The 10,000-nt window shown below is 43.6% G+C and overlaps 1 protein-coding gene across 3 annotated transcripts in view; it reads right to left on the bottom strand.

Moving 5' to 3' along the window:
* The window catches only part of LOC119580855 (protein muscleblind-like), a 34,605-nt gene that overhangs the window by 10,977 nt on the left and 13,628 nt on the right, over positions 1–10,000 (bottom strand). Inside the window, exon 1 of one of the 3 annotated variants that reach the window (XM_037929017.1) lies at positions 8,480–8,503. The exons of the other annotated variants lie outside the window; for them this stretch is intronic. The gene's annotated coding sequence lies outside the window, so the exon portion shown is untranslated. Of the gene's footprint in view, positions 1–8,479; positions 8,504–10,000 lie in introns of those variants that run through there. 3 annotated transcript variants of the gene reach the window in all.

Genomic DNA, 10,000 nt, shown 5'->3' with positions numbered 1-10,000 from the left:
ACAGTCAGAGATGCAGGCGAGTTGTGCCAAAACTGCTAGATGCGATAGCTTATCTCCGTGTTAGATCTTCGTAAATTGTGTTAGGGAAAACGACGCTAAACTGGAAATAGACAACAATGCAATACCGATAAGACTAAAACAAGCCGAGTCATGGAAAATGAACCAAGATTAGGACTCGCAGTAAAAAATAATAATAATGAAAAGATAACGACACAGTTTTGTAACAGACGAATAACTGTTGGTTAGAAAAAAAAAGAGTGTGTAGAGGATAATAAATGTTGATAAGAAACATTTTGATCTTTTCTCATATCCTGATATAAGCGGAAAGTATCTCATAAACGCATTTAGTTATAATCACATCGGCAATAACATTATCAATACTAAAGGTATTCATGATAATAATAATGAGAAGAACGATAATAATAATAATGAAAAGAACGATAATAATGATAATGATGATGAAAAAACGATAATAATAATAAAATAATTGATAAACAATAAGTTCATAACCATATTATATTTTTTTCTTATATCATAAAACTTATATCGCCATATCACAAAAAAACGATAAAAAACACAAACAATAAGAAATACAGAAAACAGTAGAAACGACATTAGTAATGATAATAATTATGATAAAAATAATAATGATTATAATGATAATAAAAAAAATAATACGGATAATAATATTAATAATAATAACATAACAATAACAATAATGATAACAGTAATAATGATAACAACAAAACAACAGTAATAATAATAATAATAATAATAATAATAATAATAATAATAATAATAAATATATAGATACACAAAAAAGCAGTTTGCCTCAAGTGTTGTTATTTGAATCTCACGCATTTTCACACATTTCCGACAAAAACCGATATTCAATTGGCTGAGAAGATACACAAGGATACAGCTTGTTTTTGCATAAATCCCGGCTGCCGCGACATTTTTTCGTGGGGGGGGGGGGGGTGAGGGGAGAGAGAGAGGAAAGGGAAAGATAGGGGAGAGGGGAAAGGGGGAGTGGAGATAGGGGAAAGGATAGGGGAGGGGGAGATAAGGGTAAGGGAGAAGGAAGGAGGGGAGAGAGGGGGAGATATGGAGATGAAGAATCGACGAGAGAATATGCGAGAAGCAAGGGAGGTGGATAAATAGCAGGAGAGAGAGAGAGAGAGAGAGAATCCATTAGGGCTCAGAAGACGGATGCCAACACACCGGAAATACTCAGAGCACAAGGATACTCTCACTCATCCATCATGATCCGCGTCATCAATCTGCAACTTGCAACGTGATCTGCAATGCCAGACAGTCTGCTTGCTGAGCGATGACAAAAACATTCCTTGAGTGTTTACTAATGAATGCGTTGGGTTATTATCATTAACATTATCGTTATTATTCTTATATCATTACTATTATTACTAGTCTGCGTGTGTGTGTGTGTGTGTGTGTGTGTGTGTGTGTGTGTGTGTGTGTGTGTGTGTGTGTGTGTGTGTGTGTGTGTGTGTGTGTGTGTGTGTGTGTGTGTGGTTACATATTATTTCCGTCCGTTATCTGACTTTTATTAACTACAATCAGACGATTTGCTTTCTCTCGCCACTCCCCTTTATCCCAAAATCTCCATTTCGACCCTTTCTTGGATATTTCTTGTTCCGAATCCACCCCCCCCCCCTTCCCGTGGGGACACCGATAATCTCAAGCCTCTTAAATATTGCGCAAAATAGTTTTCTTTTATTTTTCGCGCGTTTCCCGGAACTAAAGCATAAAAATTATGTTCAGTGAACGTTCAGTCTTTCTCCCTCTCTCTTTCCTTCCTTCCCTTCCTCACTCCATCGTTATCTTTTTGTCTTCTACTTCCTTTTCTTCATGTTCCTCCCTCTTCCGCACGACTTCTGGAAATTATGTGCTAAAACTGTGATCACACGTTCTCTCGATCCTCGTAGTTGCACTTGAACTTAGGAAATGACCAGGTAGCGGGGTCGGCGGTCCTGTTGCACAGGCAGGAAATCACGTACAAACAAGCGAACAGACATATAAATACATGTATATTCTCTATCCCTCCTCTTTTTGTCTGTGCACCTTTGTCTATCTGTTACTTCTTTCAACTCTCAATCTTACATACTTGTCCTGTCTATCCTTATCCTCTCTCCCTCTCCCTTTCCTTCCCTCTCTCTTTCGATAAACGTTTATTTTCGAAGTTTATTTTAAAATGGACTCGACAGGCTTTTATTCTGCACATTCCCTCTTCATATTTTCGTTCGGAAATTCACTTCCTCTCCTTCATCCTTCCTCTATGCTTTTTTTTATTACATTTTTCACTTCAGCCCTCCTTCGTTTCCCCTCGTTTATCCCAATTCCTGATAAAACTTGGATAATAAAACCTCAACATGCTATCAGTCATTCGTGTTGAACGGAATATTAATATTGGCTTAATTACGGAAAAATGTATGTTTGCTTTCGCTATCACGTATACAAATACCAACGCAAATCCTCAAGGAGTGAACTGTATAGCGAAGAAATGACTAATATCTTGCTGTGGTACATTTATCTGTCTCTTTCTCCACTAACCCATTCTCTTTTCTCTGCCTTTCTTTCTCCTTCTTACCTACCTGCCTAAAAACCTTACCCTCCTACCCTTCTCCTGCCACCTTTTCCTTCGCAAAAGCTGCTTACTCCCGTCCTCCCCTCTCTTGCCTTCCCACGCACCCCTCTCCCTCCCAAGCCCCCTACCCTTTCCGCAGGTGTAGTCGCCGGCCCAATCTTAATAAAACGAGCACCAGCGTACACGTCGCCGCGACTAACGAACGTAATAGGATCTACGGAGTGTCTCTACAACGCAATGTCGCCACGCAAAGCCGTCTGGGCGTCCTCCTCACCTGCAGAATCCGCTTGCTGGTTATCGCCGCCGCCCACTCGGGCCTTGTCGCTTGGGCGGATTTTCGTACTTTTGAATTCTATTGTTTGATGTTATTGTTATTATTATGATCATTCTCAATACTTAAATACGTGTCGTTTTATTTCGTTATGTTTTAATGGTCTGTTTCTTTTTCAGAGTTTTACGAATTGCATTTATTTCTTAAATTTCGATCTGTTTCGTCTGGTTGCTTCCACCTACCGTGTTTGATTTGTTACTTAATTTTGTTCCAATGATTTTGTACCAGCTCTGCATTTGTTCAGTTCCGTTCTAATAATTTTGTTTGTTTTGCCAGTCGTATGCAATTCATTTAATTTAATTTTTGCATATTGTTTGTTGTATCTTTTTTATTTCCTTTTTTGACGTCGTTCCTTCGGTCCTATCTGTTCATTACATTCATCTTATTAAAATTCTATCTAACCATCTATCTATCCTTGTCTTCTCTTTACCTCCATCCCTCTCTATCAATATTCACATCTATTTCTTTTCTTTTCATCTCTCTCATTTCCTCCCTGCGCCTAATTTCTATCCCTAAATCTAAGAAACTATTTCCGAGATAAAGTAAGAATCTCTGCCGCTGTGCCTCCCGGTTCTTGCGCGGTGTTCCGGTTCTGTTGCCTCCGTGGTTCCCGGTTCTGGTTCTCAGGGGAGGAGAGGAGAGGGGAGGAAGGGGGAAGAGGGGAAGGGAAGAGGAGAGAGGGAAGAGCAGGAATGAAGAGAAAGAAAGCCTGGGAGGGTTGGGTGGGGGATGGAGGGTTAGGAGAGGAGAGAAAGAAAAGAGGAAATAGCAAAGGTGAGTGGAGACGGACTGAGAGAGGGAGAAGAAACGGGGTGGAGGGGGGGAGAGAGAGAGAGAGAGAGAGAGAGAGAGAGAGAGAGAGAGAGAGAGAGAGAGAGAGAGAGAGAGAGAGAGAGAGAGAGAGAGAAAGAAGAGAGAGAGAGAGGAGAGAGAAATAATAAAGCAAAAGAAATCGAAATCGAAGAATTAGAAGGGAAGAAGGAAGAGGAGGGGGAGAGGGAGGGTCCGTACGTGAACGACCGCCCTCTCCGCTACCCTTCACGACAGAACGCGGGAGGAGGCGGTTGAATGAACTGGGCCGCACCCATAATGCAGGCGGGAACCGGTCACCGATGCAAGCAAGCAAGCAGGCCATGCAGGTACTCCCTACTCCGCCCTGCTTCCTTCAACATCTTGGTTCCTTCTACTTCGGTTTCTAGAGGATGTTACGCAAGTGGATCTACAACGCGTTATCCACGTTGTTTGTTTGTGCTTGCTGCCTGCGTTCCTTTCTGTGTGTGTGTGTGTGTGTGTGTGTGTGTGTGTGTGTGTGTGTGTGTGTGTGTGTGTGTGTGTGTGTGTGTGTGTGTGTGTGTGTGCGCGGGCGCGCGCGTCCTGATAAATTTGCCGTCGGAATATAATTTCGGAAACTTGGCAGAGAAAAAATATAAAACCTTTTCCAATTAATTTCTCAAAAAAAGATGAAATAACGAAAAAGAGAACGTTAAACAGTACAAAAAATTCTACTTAATGAAGAACAAAATACACATGAAAAATAACCAGAAACAACATAAAAGAAGACCTTGGTACCTTGTTGTTGAGGTCCGCATACACTAAGGGGACAATTTAACACTGGCAGCCATATAGGGCATCTCACACAGAAGCTGATGCCATATAAGGGCACGGTTTTCAAAGGGATCTTTTCACGACCAACACATCCTTCTCATTCTGCCCCCCCCCCCACCTCTCTCTCTCTCTCTTCCTTTTGACTTTCTTTCTTTCTCTGTCCTTCTCTTCTCATTCTCCTTTTATTCTTCAAGATGTCAAGCTACTTTTCGTGTGTGTAAATACTGCGAACGTATCCATATCTATATACGTATTTGTTAATATAAAGGAACATAGCCATATACATAAGTATACAGGTAAATATAATGATAAAAGTAAAACTACATATACGTCGCAGGTATACAGACAGATATATATATATAAACACACCATTCTATACAGAACACCTATGCACATGAGCTAAACGTCTATCCACGCGGTACCTACATGCGTCGCGCACACCTGCAGGAGATGAACGGGAAGGAGGCTGCTAGGTCAACACCCTGGGATTAAAAGCTCAAGACGCAGATTAGGAGAGGCTAGTCAGCTCCTGTACGCGACCCAGGATCCTCACGATGAAGAAATATATATATAAAAAAGAGGAGGAAGTAGGAGGTGGAATGATGTGAAAGCAGGGGTTTGGTAGAAGAGAGGAAGAAGACAAGGGAGAGAATGGAACGAAAGGGGGATAGAGAATGGAAGGCAAATCCGAGGGATTATCTACTCTATCTACATCTACCATTACCCAACCGCTTTGTACAATACCTGCCTGGCCACCCTAACCAATCTTCCTAATCAATTCGCCGCTAGTTACTGATCTTTACGTTGCGACCCGCGCCTCCCTTCCCTCGTATACTACAGAAGCCATAACTAAAAGCAATAACAATAAACAGTGACAATGATCAACGAATTTCTTATTTCCTAATATTTACTACCTATTCAAATCTCTACAATCGAGGATAAAAGGAGACTGAAGTTGCTCGGGAACCAGAGGCATCAAACGGGTTAACCTCTTTACCAATCAGGCTAGAGGCTTAGGTCTCGAGGAGAGGGATGGGATGGGGGAAGAGGAAAGGGGATGGGGGGGAAGGGGGAAGAGGAAAGAGGGAGAGGGGAAGGGGGGGGAAGGTGAGGAGGAAGAGGAAGAAGAAGGGTAAGGGTAAGGGGACGGGGGAAGAGGAAAGGAGAAGGTGAGGAGGGACGCGGAAGAGGGGTAGGGAAGGGGAGAGGAAGAAGGGTAGGGAAGGGGAGAGGAGAAGGGGGAGGGACGGAGGAAGAGAGAGGGGAAGGAGAAGGGCGGGGAACGGAAGGGAGGTAGAGGGTAAGGGGAGGGAAAACACAAAAAAAAACAAAAATAAAAAAGAATACATGATGCCATTGCCCTACAGTATCAATTGATATTAATGGGTTGGTTTATGTGTTTTTTTTCTCTCGATATAGATCTTGCTCTAGTGTGGCTGAGAGCGTTTAGTACACGAAAGGGAGAGCGTTTTATTTCCTCTAATCCGTTTCATTCTATCATTTTACTTTCTTCCTAATAAGATAACTGAAGACGAATATTCGACGGACGACAATCACAGAAGAATAACGATACAATAAGAAAAATGTATAAAATATAACCACGATTCATTTCAAACCCATAATAACAATGCTTACAATAACAATATATATTTTTTAAATAATGCGATGATGATAGGTGTGGCATTAAACAGAGGAAGTGGTTTTCTTTTTTCTTTTTCTTTTTACATCCATTTCATTCTGTATTTTTCCGGTTTTTTATTTTCGCTTTTTATGTTTTTTTTTTCCAATGTGGTATTGGCTGCGGCGGTGGCGGTGAGCTGCGCGCGAGGGGAGGGGAGGGGGGGAGGGGGTGCCCGGCCGACGCCTGGCGGTGGTCGCTGCAACCTCGGACACCTGACCTCCCAGTCCATCCCGGCGCGCATTAAACCCACGTCTAAAAATACAACTAAATGAATAAAATGCATCATACAAAAAACCCCAGCGCCCTTTTTGAAGCCTTTCGGAATGCGTAAAGGAGTTTCTTCTGCACTCGGGAGACATTCTAATCATTTACCCGAGCCTCTCTTTCTCCCGATAGCTGGCGGTGTAAACAACCTCTTCCTCCTCCTGTGAAAACGGCCTGCGGGGAGATTTTTTTTTTTTTTTTTGAACAGAGGGCGAAGAAGGGAAGAAGAGGAAGACAAATAGGAGAGAGAGAGGGGGGGAGAGAGAGAGAGAGAGAGAGAGAGAGAGAGAGAGAGAGAGAGAGAGAGATTTCACATCAACCAGACAAGTCGTAAGGTTTCGATGTGGAAAAAATAATCGGGAGGAGGGGGGGTGAACGGAGAGGGGGGGACGGATGATAGTGACAGGAAGTAACGGCAAGAGATAACGTTCTTCAGCCCGCGCCATTCGCCTCTAAACCAAAATCTCACATTTCAACTCATTCGTTATCTTATCGCGGGGTCATCACGTTAAAAACGTTAACTAGAAGGGTTATTTGAATTTGTAAAATCAATGACAGCGTTCGTCTTTGTTAGTGTTCTTTGTCAACTGCTTCACGTGGTCTGTCAATTAAACAATTCCTTGTTTGTCTCTTTGTCTGATGTATTCACCTTCCCTCACTCTATCTCTCTTTCTCTTTCTCTCTCCTCTCTCTCTCTCTCTCTCTCTCTCTCTCTCTCTCTCTCTCTCTCTCTCTCTCTCTCTCTCTCTCTCTCTCTCTCTCTCCAAAAAATCAATAAATTCGTTTCTCTCCTCCACGCATCCTTCTGAAAGCCACTTCTATTCAAATCCCTCCTTCTTTATGTCGAGAAAGTAAGCATCAGGCTTTGGTCACCCCCTCTCCTGCCCTCCCTCCCTCCCTCCACCAAACCAGACAAAACTATCGTTTCCCAACGCTTGTTATTGTAAAGATGGTGTTGCCATCTCGCCCGCTCAGCAGCCACGTCGCCTCAGCCCGTGGATGCAGCCGAAGCCTCCGCGCCCCGCCAGACGCCCTCGGCCTTAATGAAGCAGTGGACAAGTCGTAAAACAGCTGTTTGCGCCACGTGTCTCCTGATTACACACGGCACAAGACCTGCGTGCCATGGTTATCTTGGCCTCCAGGCACGATAGCGGCACACATGTCGCAAATCTCGTCGCGTATTGAGTTGTAAATTTCGCGATGCCAGTCTGCCCTCTGCTGGATCTCCTATTTGTGAATGGACTTTGTCTCGTTAGGTGCTTGGAACTTTCTGTAATCAGAAATGCCCAATACTCTGCCCAGATTACGGCCTTCATTAGCACCGTGCACAGACAGATGTGATATCTGTCCTTGGAGTGTGCACGTAGCATGTGGCATCTATCACTACTCTCACAGCACAGTAGTATAGACAGGACCACTCCCGGAGGAGGATGCCACGTCGCCAATAAATCCTCGGCCGTGGTCATAAGATACGGCTGCAAGATTCTTGCCACATTCATCAGAAAAGCGAGACCTTTTCATTGTATATGTATGAGAACTACAAAACGCCCAAATCACGTTCTATGCAACCATTTCCATTAATTACTAATTGGCACCTCCGATGATGTCATCGATGAGTGTGTGACGTCACATCGCAGGCGCGAGATATGTTCCCCTTCCTGCCTCATGTACGAGAACCCTCGATGCACCATGCTTCCCCACTTGACACAGTGACACCCAAACTAAACAAAAGTGATCGCCACACTCCGACTCCTGTCTACCTATACAGCGAGACACTACATCAGCCTGCTACGTGCAACCCTCACGTGCAAAAATCTGAACAAAATATCATGTTTACACACCATACGTTACGACTGCACTGCCATCCCACACACAAACATGAGGCCAGCTAGCGAGCAGCTGAGTGTCACGACACAGAGTCTACACACCATCAGCATGGCCGTCATGAGGTAGCCAAGCCCTTCTGCTTCCCCCACGGTACTAGCCCACTCACCATGATATCTTATCCTTTGTTCACGTGATATCCTGAGAGATGGAAACGCTCGGCCCGGGTGACAAAACTAGGCGCGGCTCACGCATGCGCACTGAAAGCAGAGGGCCACGCAGAGACGCACCGGGTGGCGCTGCGAGTGGAGTCCACGGTGTGTTTGTGTGTATGTGTTGGTGTGTGCAATTAAGGTATCAAAGAAAATGCAGCGGCCATATTTATAGCTTGGCGGCTCCAAACTTCTCTCACCTACAACAATGCCTTTCTTCTCGTTGATGCGATGCGCCGTTTGCAAATAAATCGCCTGCATTTCACCTTGTTTTAGTCTCCGACACCTATGGCAATGCAATGCAGGGACAGCGGACACAGGGGCCAAAACGCTCGAATAAATCACCACAAAAATGCCATAATCTGCATCGCATATTGCAACTCGATAAATAAAATAAAAACCCACCCACCTAACCCCAAGCAGAAAAGAGACAAAGGTCTCTTTTCCCTCTCTCCCTTCCCCTCTTCGCTCTCCAACGAGAAAACGAACGAACGAACGAGAGAACAAGAAGAAGAAAGGCAAAAGTGCGTGGCAGGAGCATGTGTCACACTAGACCAAGGCAGGCTTCACTCGTGGCTGGTATAACGCGGTATGACGCCGGGCTATCGCTTACAACAGGCTAGACGAGCCGAGACTTATAGCCAGGGCAGGTGTCAGCACTGCACACACTCGTAACGCTGTCAAAACTTCCCTGTGCAGCCCAGCAAGGTTTATGAGTGTCCTCCCCATTCACCCCCTGTGCGGCGTGTCCCCCATTCACCCGCTATCTCTCGGGTCCCCCTTTTTACCCATATGATCACGTGACTCATCTTCATCGTGTTTATCACCCTTTTCTGTATCTCCATGTTATTGGGTGCCATCCATTCCCGAACCAAGAATTCCATTTATCAATGTTATCCCGTATTCACCCATATCCAGTCATCCATCCACCCACACTGCCATTTATGATAACAGGAAATGTACGAGGGTATAAAGACACAACTGTCACTCCCCTTGCTGTTATGAATACATGGAAATACCTGAAAACAGCTGTTACCTTGGTGTGTCGACAGTCGGTAATGTATAATACAGGGAATATTGAAGCTCGACTATCTCCGGAAATAATAAATAAATAAACACATCAATAAAGCGAATAATAGATATATAAGATACTATGAAAGGTGTAACTGCAGGTAACTTTAGCCCGGTACTGACTCAGCCGACTGGTTACGCGAGACACTTGTAAGAAAATGATGAATTTAATAATAAAGGAAACAGGCAATTTAATTAAACGATAAAACCAGACGAACTTGTGAAATTACCGATGCGTCCTTGGCATACGTAAACAATAGGGTTGTTAATTTTGCTGAACTTATATAAAAAAGGGAAAAAATACACACCACCTTGTTAATAATAATAATAATTATCATCACCCTTATCACTGTTATCAGTAACCAGTTATTAGAAATAACTATCATTGTTATCGTCATTGTTATAAT

The sequence above is a fragment of the Penaeus monodon genome, chromosome 14, assembly GCF_015228065.2.
Source record: "Penaeus monodon isolate SGIC_2016 chromosome 14, NSTDA_Pmon_1, whole genome shotgun sequence".
In the NCBI taxonomy this organism is placed as follows: domain Eukaryota; kingdom Metazoa; phylum Arthropoda; class Malacostraca; order Decapoda; family Penaeidae; genus Penaeus; species Penaeus monodon.
The sequence above is the reverse complement of the archived record's forward strand: the minus strand, read 5'-3'. Positions and strand labels throughout refer to the sequence as shown.